Raw genomic sequence first — 14,943 nt, 5'->3', positions numbered from 1 at the left:
AGGGCCCTCAGGGGCCCCATAAACAAGCTCTGAGCATGCGCAGAGGCGGGAGGGTCACAGGTTCTGAGCATGGACGCTGACATGTTTCCGGTGTGTTCTTCCGGCTGCTTCGCGCATGCGCAGACCCGAGCTACACCGGAAGCTGCGTCCGGCGTTCTGCCCTTGTGGGTCTCGTCCGCGCGGCCGCACCCGTTGCCACAGTGACGGCGGACTTGTGGGGCGCATGCGCAGTGGCTTCTGAACGTCTTCGCCTCTTCGGTGGGGCTTGTGCGTCTGCGCAGTGGCTCACACGTCTTTTGTCCTTGTGCCTGGTATGGTGCACATGCGCAGTAGGCGTGATCTCCCCGTATATTAGGCGCCTGCGCACTGGCCCCATGTCTTCCGCTTCCGTGCCTGGTCGGCTACGCATGCGCAGTAGCTCCTAAAAGTCCCTCGTTTACGTGCCAGGTCGGGTGCGCAGGCGCAGTAGGCGTGACTGGGACACTCCCTACATTCCTACATTCGGCGCCTGCGCACTGGTCCTCCGCCTCCGTGCTCGGTCGGGTGCGCATGCGCAGTAGCGCTGACCTTTCAGGGCCCAACGGACAACCGGAGCCGCCGGTGCACCGGGCCTCGACCTCTGACCCGGCCCCCCCGCCCCCCCGGATGAGAGCAGGTGAGGCCCCCCCCCCCGCTCAGCGGGGGTCTATTCTCTTTCTTCTTCACCCCCTCCCGCCCCCCCTCATAGTGGGAGGAACCAACCGCGGGGGGGGCTCAAAGTGACGTCATTTTTTTGTTCTTTGTTTTTTGGGAAATTTTCGTTCCAAATAAAACCTGAATGTGAGGCGGGGAAATAAATCAATATAAAGAGACTCACCCGAGAGAAACCAAAGCCGGCCGCGTGGATCAGACAGCGCTGATTTGTTTATTGATCCTTATAAATGGACAATAATCAATGAGTCAATAGTTTAATTTATATATAAATACAACACTGGTTGGAGTGGATTATAAGTAGGGCTCCTGGTCTTATGGTATTTAATGATTTGGCCATTTCCGTCTGTATTTATCCAGATTTATTTTCCGTTTTGCCTGTAAATGAAGCTGTAAAACTGTACATTTCCAGATCTATTTGACGCGCACTCCAACTTGGATGTCTGTCGTGTTTTAAGCTGCCAAATATTACATAACAATACACCACTGGTAAATCCTAACATTATACCATAAATGTATGTTGACTTTTGCTGTTTTTAAAAGAATTGTCATCTTGTTTTGTATTTCCCATGCTGTCCATCTGCTGGCCTATAATTCATGAAAGACAGCACGGAGAGCCGCTTAAAAGAAGCATGATTTTCTGTATTTATCCACTTTTAGAAATAAATGCGGCCAGAAAACACATTGTTTTCTGTCTGTATTTATCTGTAAAAATCCATAAAAACGGAAAACAGGGAGCCTTAATTATAAGTAGGTGTTATGTTGCGTATGTTTAAACTTATGTGTTGTTGCTTTAAGGCTCGTGTTGGTGTGAGCTTTAGAATGGATTGTGTATTGTAAGTTCCAGTGAGGCTGAGTCAGTTAGAGGCTGGCTGAAGACCTGTGCAGTTCTGCTCCTGGCACTACCTGTTCTTTTTATCAAATATCTTAATAAAGATACTTATGTAATCCGGCTAACTGATTACTTAACAAGTGGTTACGAGGGTAAACAAGGACGAGGAAGGAGTGTATGTTTTGTACTTCTTTGACTTTTGGAAGGATCTGATGGAAGACAGGCATGGCTTAGAGTGGCAAAACACCGTCCGTTCCGTTGGTATGTTCCATTTATTGTACTAAATCAAATGCAGGCATCTTTCTACGGTGCTCCACGCGTTCCTCTCTTATCTGGAGCAGCAAGGGTTAATAGATGCCTAACTGACTAACACTGAGCCCAGGAGGAAGGTGAGCCAGCTCGTCCTTTAACTACAAAAATGCCAGCCTTGATGAAAGTCATACCAGAAAACTTTGTAAGTTGATGACAGTCTTCAGAAGGGCAGCGGACTCTGCCAGCCGGCCTCACCTGCCAGTGTTTTGCTATTAACACGTCTTTATCTGTCCAAGGGATATCTGCACTTCCTTGGAGCACCCCCGGGTCCCCGCCTGCTTAAAGTGAGCAAATTCAACAATGGTGTGCAGAGGAGGGCTAGGTTTGTGGGGATAAGAGAGCGCCCACAGACTAAACAACCATCTTAGGCGTATCGCCTGACTCACAACCAGCATATTTATAACACATGTAATAACCGTAAAAAAAAAACAACATACAGACTAAAACTGTCTAAAACTGACAAACACCAGAAGACAGTCTGCAATAAAATCCTCGAAAGCAGAGAAGGTCTGAAATCGAATGGTAGCAGAAAATGATAGAATTCTTGCCATGTAGATAAAACATAACATATAAGTTATATTTGGGACATTCTGCGGATGCTAAAGTTTTCAGATTAATGTATTGACCAATAACAAACGAGTGTATGTGTGCATTGTCAATTTAAATAAATGTGGAAAAATACTAGCTGCAGCGACGTCTTTTACTTATGGGAAAAATAAATATGATAAATACAGACGAAATGGCAAAAAAATAATTCCATAAAACCGGAAGCCCTAATTATAAGTAAACCGAACCAATGTTAGACCTGTATACATTATCATTTTACTATATTATTTCTTGTCTGACCTCTTTTCAGAATAATGCCATCTAATCAGCCTTGCATCATCCCAAAAGTTAGTGAGGTATATTACAGGCCAAGAGAAACAAATGTCGATGTTTTGGCCCGTCTTGAGCGATGAGGGAAATTTCTACCTCCGCATGCGGGTCTTCATCAGGGCATAGAGACAATCTAGACACAGTAAAAAGTACAATTAAAGCCTATCTCCCTGGTATATTCATAGGGCCAAAACTGAAAAATACTGAAAACCCTCACCGTGGTTGTAGACTGGACAATCCATAAGAATATGTTGTCCGTGTTGATTGGATTAAATCCCATTCACAGAAAAACGTAAGAGTGGTCTGCAACATTGAGTGTATCTTAATAAGAAACCACCATCTTATTGGAAATTAACCAAACTGTATACATTGACAAAAAGGCATCATTGAAAACTTATCCCAACACGGGTGATTGGGCCCCCTAAAGTGCTTCCAAAAATTACTCCACAATTTATTGAAGAAAATTCCAGGTAAGATCGTTTGCATGCCAATACGCGTACACCTTGCCAGAGAGATCTAAACAAATTAATAAAATTAAATCGTCCCTTAGCATGTAGTGTGTGAAAACTGAAATATGGGTATCATGATGAAATGGGGGAAGTTTACCTGAATGCAAGCCCGAGCAAATGAGGGGCCATATCCTTCACTGTGTGGAAAGGAAACTGATCCTCTCCGTGGGGGCCATGGGGGGTGTGGGGGGGCAGAAAGCCCAACACCGTATTTATCTGAAAATGAGTGCAAACAACAAATGTCTCAATACCAAGGGTAGTGACCCAGACTGAAGTAATTGAATGGGTCGGAGAAGCCTCGCAAATCTTACCTTCCTTAATGCCGTGCCTGTAAATGAGAACAAATACCTCCCATCCGCGTGGGAGACGAGCCGGAAAGGAGGATATGGGCCCTCCGGGGTAAATAGTAAGGGGTAGCGTGCACGTGTAGGTGGATAGCGCCTTGAGACCCTACGGGTGAGTAGTGCGCTCTATAAATGTCTTGATTGATTGATTGATTGATTAGCAAAGCGAGGCCACCGTGAACTGGCACCAGCATACTTTTGGAAAAAATGCTGCATGCTATCCATGTTTGTGGAAATGATAGAAAAGCACAACATGATTAGCACGCACGGCAAAGATCAGGTGACACATGGGTGACTAAATCACCCACACAAGTGGAGAAACATTGTTTAACACGTGCCTTCTGTCTAGTTATCTGTTGTTAAGAGATATCTAAAAGGGTAGAAAATGACTACAAAGAACTGCAAAACACGGTCCCGTCCAGGTGATTGAATCCCCTAGTTTAGGACAGAAGCACTATTTAAAAAACATGCCAAGTTCATAGATGACGTGTATACGCTCAGAAGGATAAGACTAGTGGAGGATAGCATAACAAATAAGAAAAAATGAAAGGAACATAAGGAGACGGGTAATTCAACAAAAAAATCACATATAAATAAATGTTCACAGTTTGTTGTAACAAACCAAACAGTATTGCATTTAAACAACTGTTGACACAGATGATTACATTTATAAGGACAAAACTCACAATATTTACAATATATCAGACAGAATGTCTGCAGCCACAAGAGTAAAACATACTTCACAGATATGCACCAGGACTTATATTGAGCCCGTTGCGTAACTAGGTTGCATCTTGGTATGTCATGAGGTTACAGTATAGTACAGTAATCAGAATATTGCTCAGCCAGTATTAAGGGGGGCCCCTTGTCATGCAATCTCCTCATATTCATGTAACCCCCTCTACACTGTATCAAAAACATGGATCCATTTGCATTCCTGTATGGTTAGGATGTTCCCAAAGCTGCCACTCCTGGGACTGAGACTGACCGCCTCCATGACCCACCATTGGGGACTGTCAGCTTGATGGCCAAATGAGGGGTATTGTTCAACTGGGGGGGGGGAGGGGGGGCTGAACTTTACACCTTATTCTACTGCAGTGTTGCAGTATGCAAGTTTTTAGGTCGAGCCTGGAATACACGCATCCGAAGGATGCGGTCCAGGTGGAGAACTATAGCTAGCTGACTCGGGGGAATGAAGGACAAGAAAGTGCCACGCGCTCTCTGGCTGGATTTCACTGCGTGCACGCACACCCACACTCACGCATGCGCACATCACAGCCACACGCATACACAGCCAGACGCACGCATTCACATCCCCCCTCGCCGCACCTACACACACACTAGCGCACCTACACGCACACGCAGAGACCACCCCACACACACACCAGCGCACCTACACTCACGCACACATACAAAGACCCCCGCCGCCGCCACCGCCGCACACATGCACATACACATACACATACACACACACACAAGCGCACCCCCCTCCCCCCTAGAACCAAGCCACACTTACCGCCGGGACTTCTGTAGCCGGGGCTCTCCCTCGGGCATGGGAGCCCCGCTTTCAGGCACTCCGTGGGCGCGTGCGCGGGACTTCCGAAGGCAGAAGTCCCGCCCGCCCAAAGGAACTCAAAGCCTCAAACGCGCATGCGCAGTGACGAGACACCACGTCCCCATGCTTTACCTTGAATAAAAGTTTAGCAGGACAGAGATATTGACAGTAGGATCCTCAATGCAGTGGGAACACTTGTCTTTTTTAGCGAACGCCACACAGACAAGGCACATGTACTGAAGTAATATCCAATTGCAGTTGCGGCAAACGAGCTGCCCAGCCGGGCCTGTGTTTGCTTTACACTTCATAGTCTGCCGCGCGGACACCTGCGAGTGGTTTTATCTGCTTTCGCTCTTGAGCACGAAGGATGCGGAGTGCGAGGGCGGTATTTTGATTGCAACTGACGGGGAGAACATTGGGGCTTATTACCAACGATTAGCGATATTTCACGCTAACGATGCTTAGCAACGAATTTTTTAACGCTAAGCATCGCCGGAAATTATCGCAGAGATAACTTGCTATTAGCAAGGTTTATCTCAAAAGTGATAAAAATCCTCACGCTAACTGCCAAATGAGAGATTATCGCTGGAAAACCAACGATAATCTCTCGAAGTTTGGAGTTAGCTTGATGATAGGGGCTCACACACTTAGCCATGATATCCACCTTCCATAGGATATCATGGCTAAGTCAGGAAAATACCAGGTGTAAAAAAAGCAATGCTAACCGCGGTTAGCACTGCTTTTTTTATCACTAACAGGGTTAGCGAAATCCTTGATAATAGGAGAAATGTCGCTTAACAACATTTCTCCTATTATTTTTCTCTGGAACGCCCCCTTTGCATCTCATTAGAGATGCAAGGGGAAACGTAGAGAAAAAGGGTGCTAACATGCGAATTTGCGTGTTAGCACCCTGTTGCTGATAGGGAGATCATTTTATCTCCGCTTTCTTGGCTTTTAAAGCCAAAAAAGCGGAGATAAATCCCTTGATAATATGCCCCATTGTTAGGTGCTGCAGATTTTTGAAGTTAATGCCCTGTACCTCGCAGGTGGGGTGTTCGAATGCTTTGTCACGCAGCACGCAAAGCACAACAGTTTACAGACCCCCCTCGGCTCGGACATAGCGCACGACAATTACAGACCTCCTTCGGCTGATAGTTGGTGGCAAATTACGTCATTTTACAGACCGTTCTCGTTGTTATCTTTTTGTCTTTTCACCGGGCTCTCGTTTAGAAATGCCCCTAAACTGTTAACAAGCATTTGCGTTGCAATAGGTCTCGCAATTACGAGAGTTTGACCTATTGGCATTGTAAATGACAATGCCTTTTATTTATGTGTTGTTTTAAAAAACAAGATAAATAAAAGGCATTGTAAATTGCAATGTCAATAGCTTAAACTCTTGTTCTTTTAAGTTCTCCACGAGAGTGAGTGTTTCTCCTGCCTCCCTTGTGTACTTCTACCCTGTGCTTTGTTCTCCTTTTTAAAAATAGTTTTGTTCCTATTATCCCCCAAATTATTGTTCCTCCCTGTAGCCTCCCCACCACCAGCAATTAAAAACTAGAAGCAATATGACGCAGCCAACCACTGGATGGGTCATAGAATATTTTTTTGCCTTTCCGGTGAAATCATTGCATTTTTTTCAACCATCGGCACCATGAAACTTACAATTTAATACATTTTAACAACATCACGCTGACGGACCCCAGCAACACGATGTCCCTGATTGATACATTTTGTTGGGACTTTTCTGTTTTGAGTAAGAAAGTTACAAATATTATGCATGGCATTATTGTGAAGGTTTTTGGGGGGATCCTTTGGGAAAAAACAATGGATTCACTGCATTTTCATTACGTGATTTTTATAAACATCTTGTCAGGTATTCAAATTGTTTGCATGCACAAATTTGGTGTGCCAGAGTGTAATGCGACGAGCACTGATAGATGATCAGCGGGATTGCTACAATACAGTAAAGTAGATTAATTGTCAATGCATCCACTCCAGAAACCTCTCTCTATAATGCATATTCAGTGTCAGCTGGTTCCTTCAGCTTTTCATCCTTCCATGCTCGAAAAGAGAGATATTTTATTTGGAGGCAATGGGTTCTTTTGTGCCTGGGAAGCAGTTAGTTAAAATACTGGGAAGGACACATCAAAGGCGGCTCCACAGGCATGGCTCAACTGGGTCACGTTCCTTAGGGGGGCGGACAACATAACAGCAAAACACACACCGAAGACGCACAAGCAGTCGACCATGTGGGGATCTTTAGACCACTACCTGTCATCACACAAGCCACCGTAGGCGTGAACGTGATACATCTGAGGTCACGGGCAGATACAGACTAGAGCCAACAGAGCACCGTGTACATCTCCTACTTAACCTATAACCTATATCTCTCTCCACTATCCCCCGGGGCGGCGCGGGGAGCATGATGCTTGGTCACAAACGCCAAGGAACACCAATGGACGCAATATGACTATGAGACTATGAGACTTTGGACCATGAGACTACGAACTGGCGAATGATCTCAAGAGTACGGAATGCCACCCCCTCCCCCCCCCTTTTTTCTTTTTCTCTTTTCTCTCTTTTTTCTCTCTTCTCTTCTTTCCTCTCATGTATAAGCCTCTTCCCTGTATGTAAAATTAGATTTTTATATATACAATAAAGAATTTCGGAAATAAAAAAAAAAAAAAAAAAAACATAGAGCATCAGTAGTTTTTAGAATAATTATAAAAGCAAATATCGGATATGCTGCATGTAAACATGGACGGATATATTATTCTAACGTGCGGCTAGAATAAAAGCTTCTTCTCACAGCACCTTAAAAAAAAAGTGTATCTTTTTAAATCATTTTTTTTTTTTATAGATTCTTAAGTGGATATTTAAAAATGACTATTGGCTCAAGGAATTATTCCCCCTTTTTTTTTTTTGTTTATTAGTGTGCACATCCACTCCCTTTCAACATCCCCACGCTTCTTGGCTGTTTCGTCAACGTCATGTCTCAGATATTTAACATTATGAGAATACTGCATTTTTCAGCTAAGACCTAGACCTAGATGCGTTTGTAGATGATGTGTTGTGTGCTGAGACGGCGACCCCTGGTGTTTATGAATGGTGCACTGCGTCCTTGCACCCTTTGTGCTTTCATGGCTGTCTCTTTGGGGGGGGGACGGTTTTATTTCCCTTGGTGCAGGGGCACAGCGCCAGGATCCGGAGGGTCCAGTTGAACGCTTATTGTTGTACTGTGTAATTCAAATAGCAGCCACAAGGCAGGGCCGGCTTTAGGCATGTGCAAGCTGTGCACCTGCACAGGGCCACCAAACCCCAGGGGCCACCACGCCAATATATATCCTTAATGTATTAATCCTCTGAGGATGGATACATATTTGCGTGGTGGCCCCTGGCAGGGATTTGGCGGCCTCCGGCTCTGTTCCACTTCTAAACACCCTGACCCCCCTCCCCCCCTCTTCACTGGCGTGCGCGCTCCGCCCCGCCCGGAACCCCTCTTCCGGGCCCCCTACCTGCGCTCCCTGCCCAGGGCCACCATGAGCCTAGAGCCGGCCCTGCACAAGGCCCCACTCTGGCTATGCTACTTTGACAGCAACCTCTGGCGGGCTCCTGGTTGGCGCTTGAGTTATGGACACCAGATAAAGAATGCGTGGGCCCGTATTGCGCAGCAGAGTTGATACCTGAATGTTGCACTTGAATCCGAAAATCAAAAGGAAGGTCCCCTTAACCAATCGAATACGGGACGGGGGAAAGTAATACACAAATGGACAGAGTTCCGGTCACAAAAAAAGGCCATTCAATCCAGCTAGACACGAAAGGGCTCAGAAATACTAGTACCACCATGTCAGTGCATTGTTATACACAAGGATACACACACAGAAAGCCTAAGTGGATTTCTTTTTAAAGAGTTATAGTCATTTTATTAAATATCATAAGCAATAGTGTAACACAAGTTCATAAAAACAATAAGTTAAAAACACAAATTAAAAATAACATTTCATATATGTTGATTGCAGTTGTCAAGAAGTAGTTGTCGACGCAGCATTTTGGTTTATTAAAACACCTTCTTCAGGACAGTTATCAAAATATATTTTTCAAGAGGTAACAGAACAAGACCCTTGATTTCGGTTTCGGTTCAACTCTTCACTCCTGTCTCAGTGTCCTTGAACACTAGGTCTGACGGTGTCTAGATGTACAGCGGAGCCACCAGTGTATTATATCAATCGTATGGCAGAATCAGGTATATTTTGGGCAAGGGAGTACATCGCTGCAGCCGTAGTTGGGTGAAACCTCTATCATCGGTATGTAGACAGGGGATTTCCTCCTGTTTAATAACAGTATATTTGCTGTTCGGTCAAATATCTTCTGGCCTCCCTGCTCTGACTGTCATAGAACGTCTCTCTTGGTGAATCTTGTGGTGGAGACCACAACTATTGGCTTTGTAAATGACAAAGCTATTAATTTAGCTATTTTCAAAAACAAAACATAAAAAAAAGTTGTCATTTACAATACCAATAGCTCAAACTTTCCTAATGCGAGACCTATTGCATTGCAAATGCTTGTTATCCTTTCTGTGGTCTGATCAATGTACATAAAATCACCCGGGCATGTTCTATCATAAACCACTCCCCTTGTATTGCAGTTCGTATGCTCCCTTAGGGCATGCGTGCGATTATTATAGGTGGAACTCTTGATCTCTTTAGTCATGGGACATGCTTTGCATCTCCCGCATTTGAAATGGCGTTTGGCAGGTGGTATCTGCCGTAGAGCGCTGTAATCCTCTGCACCTAGGGTCCGATTCTGATGCGGGTTCGAAAGCTTCCCAACCAAATCGGTTTGGAAACAGTTTCCAACACACTCGGATCGGGAGAGTTCAACCGACAGAGTACGATGCATCCGGATGCTTCCCGATCCGATTTGGTTGGACTCACATTGACTTCAATGGGAGCGTATGTTCCTAACCGACATCAGTCGGTAAGACATGTTCCCGACCCGATTTGGAAGGAGCATCAGAATCAGGCTGTTAGTGTTGCAGGACAGACCAACCCTCAGTAATCACCAAGAGCTTGGTGTTAAAACCCCTCCTGAGACCATCATTGCACAACCATTGCTTGGGGGGGATCCTGTGACAGCCCATTTGAATTTTACACATGGGGCAGGTTCAACATATTTGGGGTGTTTACCGTTTTCCTAATTATAGTGTTCTTTGTGCATTCGCCCACCCTCATATCCGTCCCGGAGAAAGTAACATCAATCCTTATTTTAATTAAAAAAATATATATATTATGGAAATAGTTTTGCAAACACTGCGATTTTAGTCTTCTGTACGTATTTATTTCTAATGCCAACTTTGAAAGGGTTTTAAGTTGTGCCTGAGGGATGATATGTATTTGCAATTAAAGTAGTGTTTCCTGGCCAGGAAGCATGCTGCCTGCGGATGGATTCTTAGGTAGGCCGTGCATTGTGTTGAAGTTCCTGCACTCCTTCACAGATCTCTGGCTTCGGAATAGTGACTTGTATATTTACAGTGCTAGAACGTCCCTGCCTGTGAGAGACAGCACTTTGAATATGAAAGCCAATAGTTTATAGAAACAATTCAACAACATATAAAATAAGCTACACAAATTATAAGATGGGCTGTAGAGAGTATAAGATCAGTCGAGCATAATTTGCAAAAAGAGAGAACGTGTAGATGCTTACCATGCTATTAGATGTTACATTTTTAGTAACTGCAATCATACTGTAGCTATTGTTAACCTTTTTTTTGGTTTCCATGAAAATACTGCATTAAAAAAGTATTGGTAACACCCTCACAGTAATCTTAAAAAGAATTACTCTTTGTCACCATGAACCTCCAGGTTTGTTGCGCCCTCGGGTGGTCTGCTCCATTGCCCGCACTCATCTAGTGCATCTCTGTGAGAAGTTGGCCTGATGTGCAGTGCTCACTATTCTAGTGATCACTATATATCAGTCCAAACAACCCTTATTGATGATTGGTTGTAAGTCAACCTTATAGACCAGCTATCCTAGTAGCATGGATACGAGCAGTCTAAGGCTAAGACTCTAGAGGGCGTGTTAAGCCAGCTGTTTTACCATCACATTACCCCTTGAACACCCAGTGAAAGGACACCACACAAGTGTTATGAAAATAAACAATGTATTTATTAGAATCACAACAACCCTGTACTCTTTATGAGGACAGGGTGCTAAGCACACAACAAAACTCTTATGAAAATACTTAAGTTAGCACGTTATACACAAATGCCCGAGGGGCACGAAAAACCATATACTTTAAAAGTGGAATGCGAAATTACTAGCAGGTAAGTACAGTACTAATAGGCTTTGGAATCGCTAGGACTTGACTATAGAATCGTTAGATTACTTCTAGGAGACCTAGGGGACTCGGGTGCAGAGTGTGCACTCTCACGCGGGATGCGGGACAAAGTCTATGGAAGCTAGTAAAGGTAAAGTTAGTGTTCACGGGCGAACCCGACCTGGTAGGAAGAAAACGACAGTGGATCCTGACCCTAGGATAGTGAGGCTATGCTGGGACACCGAAGTGCCGAAGTTACCTAGCCCAGGGGCTGCAGCTGCATAGGTCTGAAAAGACGTCGGGAATCTCGTTGCCGGACCAGGAGCCTGGAAGAAGGAAGTTGCTGGCAGGCGACCAGTGAAGAAAAGTTCGATGGATCCAAGCCTGGATCAAGGAAGAAGGAAACCTGAAAGCAGAGGGGACCAAGTTCTTGAATCACTAGCCAGTGATTAAGTGGGCACCAGGATGGCACCGGGCGAAGTCACCGCAGTCAGGTGAGTGGGCGCTGCTGGGCTCTGCAGTCTCTCGGACCAGGAGGCGTTGTCGGCGACCAGGATGGAGGTGCGAGCTGTCCCACGAAGGTTCTTGCTGTCGACGTCGCTGGACCCAGGATTGGGCAACAAGTCTTGGCAAATGCAAGGCCCACGCGGTGGACCTAAAATGGCGTCTTAGCCGGACCAGGAGGGTCCAGGGTACTTCTCCGATGGAGGGAAGCAAGGGCCAGTCTGGAGCAACCAGACCAGCAGCAGTGTTGTCGTCGGGCGTCGTTCGGAAGGCCACAAGCCAGCGGGCTAGTAGCCAAACAACGCGGTGAGCAGCAGAAAGCAGAAGGGCCCCACGCCGATCGTGGAGATGCTGGGGGGCTGCTCTTCGGTGCTGGAGCTGCTCAGGGTGGGGGCTTCTCGGACCCCAAAGCACTCACCAGGGAATTACTCGGTGGGCTTGCTGTGCAGAAGTCGTGCAGTCTTGGCGATGGCCGGTCCCTCGAGGTCTCGTCACACCCACGAATCTCAGCGTGACTGATGATGTAGGTAGAGGTCAGAGGTGCCAGGGAAGCCGGTTCTCGTCGAGCTGGGCAGTCTTGATCCGGAGGAGAGACTTGCAGCAGACCGCAGTGTTCTTAAGATGGTGCCTGCGGATGCAGGGTGACTACTCCTTAGTCACAAGGGAGAAATCTTAGGAAGAAGTCTTGAGTTCCTTTCGTGGAAAGTAGTTTCAGGATTCAAAGATGATCTGATTTGGAAGGGGGCCAGTTCCTACCTTTATCCTGTAAAAAGGGGCTGGCACGCGACTAAGTCCTGCCCTAGGGGTGGGACTAGGAGGGGGGTGGTTAAACCCACTTCCTTGGCGGGCTTTTCCCCAGCACAGGGTCTGGAGTGACCCTGGAACTGGTTCCAGCCAGCCTATGCACAGTGAGCACCGGGGTGCCACGTGCAGTCACCTTCCTCTGAAGCCCTGCCTACCTACAATACACAAAACCCTGTCTGGGACGGTGCTGGCACCGCCCCTGGCAGGAAACCCTTTGTCCTTATCTCCTGCTCTGGGAGGACTCCCAGCAGCAGGAGGGCAGACTTGTGTCTCGGTGGCAGCATCCATTTTGTGGAGCTGAGGCTCTGTTTTACTTTAACCGGGGTTAGGGGTTACATACATGTCGTGTCCCTCTAGAAGGGTGGAATGCTAACCCCGTCGCCAGAATTGGCGAGGGGTTAGTATTCCAATTCGTATGACACCTTACTCGACATGTTTTGATAAAGCGATACCAGAGTTGGCATATAACCGCGAGGATTATAATGCACTTAAGAGTATATGGTATGCGATATCATGGAAACGGCTAAGGGATGGATCCCGAAAGCCGCAGACAGGCTCAGCTCATGCCAGAGCACCATCTCACATGATTCCAAGCACTCTGCCTTCAGGATTGTTAAGGCCTGCCATAGGAGTGACTGATAGGAGATCTGTGTGTCCATTTTAGGGTTAGATATAGGTGTACTATATCTAAAGCAAAGGGTGAGTACACCACCTTGCCCCAGCTGTCGTGCAGCCAGTTGTGTCAGTTTAGTTAGTCAGCCCAGGGGTGGCATAATACATGCTTCAGCCCCTGGGAGACTTCTGGGTACACCTCAGCCCTGGGTACAGGGACTTGTAGAGGGCCCAGTGCCAATTCAGTACCTGAGTACAATTTGGATAGAGAGAACAGCTAGGCTGTGGGTCTGATTAGCAGGCCCACAGCCAGGGAAAGTCGTAAACCAGTGCAGCAAAAAGCAAAAATCTGGGTGATCATAGGATTGCAGACCCTACTCTCCTACAATCTCGGTGATGCCAGCACAATTGGAACAGCCTGGCAGGGCGCACACATCTAAGCTATAAAAGTCCTGCTTGTTTAGTGCTGGGTGACAGGAGTTGCCGGGCAGCAAGGATCCCGTAGCGAGTGTCCACATGCCAGTTTGTGGATCGTGTTCGCAACCCCACCCAGCCATATCAGCATGCTACGATTCTTTGCTGCCAGCACACAAGCAAACTGACCCAGGAGTTACAAATTAGCCATGGCGGCTCCGGGCCATTGCTTACATTGATGGCCCCACCCAGGTCTCTGGAAGGGGTTAATGGCCAAACACATTTCTTTTTGTTTGTACCGGTATTTTATTTATACCTTTCACTTTACACATTTAGATTTTCATTAGATTATTCCTGTATGAAAAGGGTAATTGTCCACTCTTTTGTACATTTCATATATAAACATTTCAGACAAAACAATTAAGAAAAAAACATTGTAAATCCACATACCTACTGTTAGAAATGGGATCTCTGGTTTGCTAAGGCTTGCGCCAAAGCCAGGCAGAGACCACCACTCTAGTCAGGGCAAGGGAGTTACACAACAAAGATAACCCCTGCTCACCCCCTTGGTAGCTTGGCACGAGCAGTCAGGCTTATCCCGGGGGCCATGTGTAAAGCATTTGCGCATGCACACAACAGCAACAACATCCCTGGCACACCACAAAAAGGAACTCCACACAAGGTTATATAAAAAATAGCCTCTATATTTTCAAAACACATTAGAATAGTAAACACATACTGTACACTGTGCCAACTGGCACTGGGCAATATTTACAAGGTAATATGTACACCTGACAGGGCCACATGGACCACTGTCAGAACCATCACAAAGCGAACTTGGTAAAAGTAAAATAGATCATAAAACGTACAACCAGTAAACACTGGTAATCACTGTTCTTTGCATCAGTCTGTGACATAAACTACTTTATGCACAGTATCACGCAAGTCTAAATACATTAGACCCTAACCACCTAAGTATAAATCAAATTAGGGGCATAAATCACACAGAGAAACATAATCTCACTAGCATAGACCACGTTAAGAAAAAACAACCTCATAGCCATAAACCATATTTAGAGGTATCAAACAAGGTGCGTAAAACATACTACACAATACATTTCCTAGCACCGAAAGCATAGTTAGCACACAAATCACATTAGGGCCTGGCGCCCTAT

The 14,943-nt window shown here is 45.9% G+C and overlaps 1 protein-coding gene across 1 annotated transcript in view; it reads left to right on the top strand.

The window, feature by feature from the left end:
• Nucleotides 1-553: 553 nt before the first annotated feature.
• The window catches only part of LOC144807733 (uncharacterized), an 85,276-nt gene continuing 70,886 nt past the window's right edge, over nucleotides 554-14,943 (top strand). The window contains exon 1 of the mRNA XM_078673399.1: nucleotides 554-655. The gene's annotated coding sequence lies outside the window, so the exon portion shown is untranslated. The remainder of the gene's footprint in view (nucleotides 656-14,943) is intronic.

The sequence above is a fragment of the Lissotriton helveticus genome, chromosome 1_2 (genome assembly GCF_964261635.1).
Source record: "Lissotriton helveticus chromosome 1_2, aLisHel1.1, whole genome shotgun sequence".
Classification (NCBI taxonomy): Eukaryota; Metazoa; Chordata; class Amphibia; order Caudata; family Salamandridae; genus Lissotriton; species Lissotriton helveticus.
Note: the sequence above shows the minus strand (reverse complement) of the source record. Positions and strands in the feature narration are given on the sequence as shown.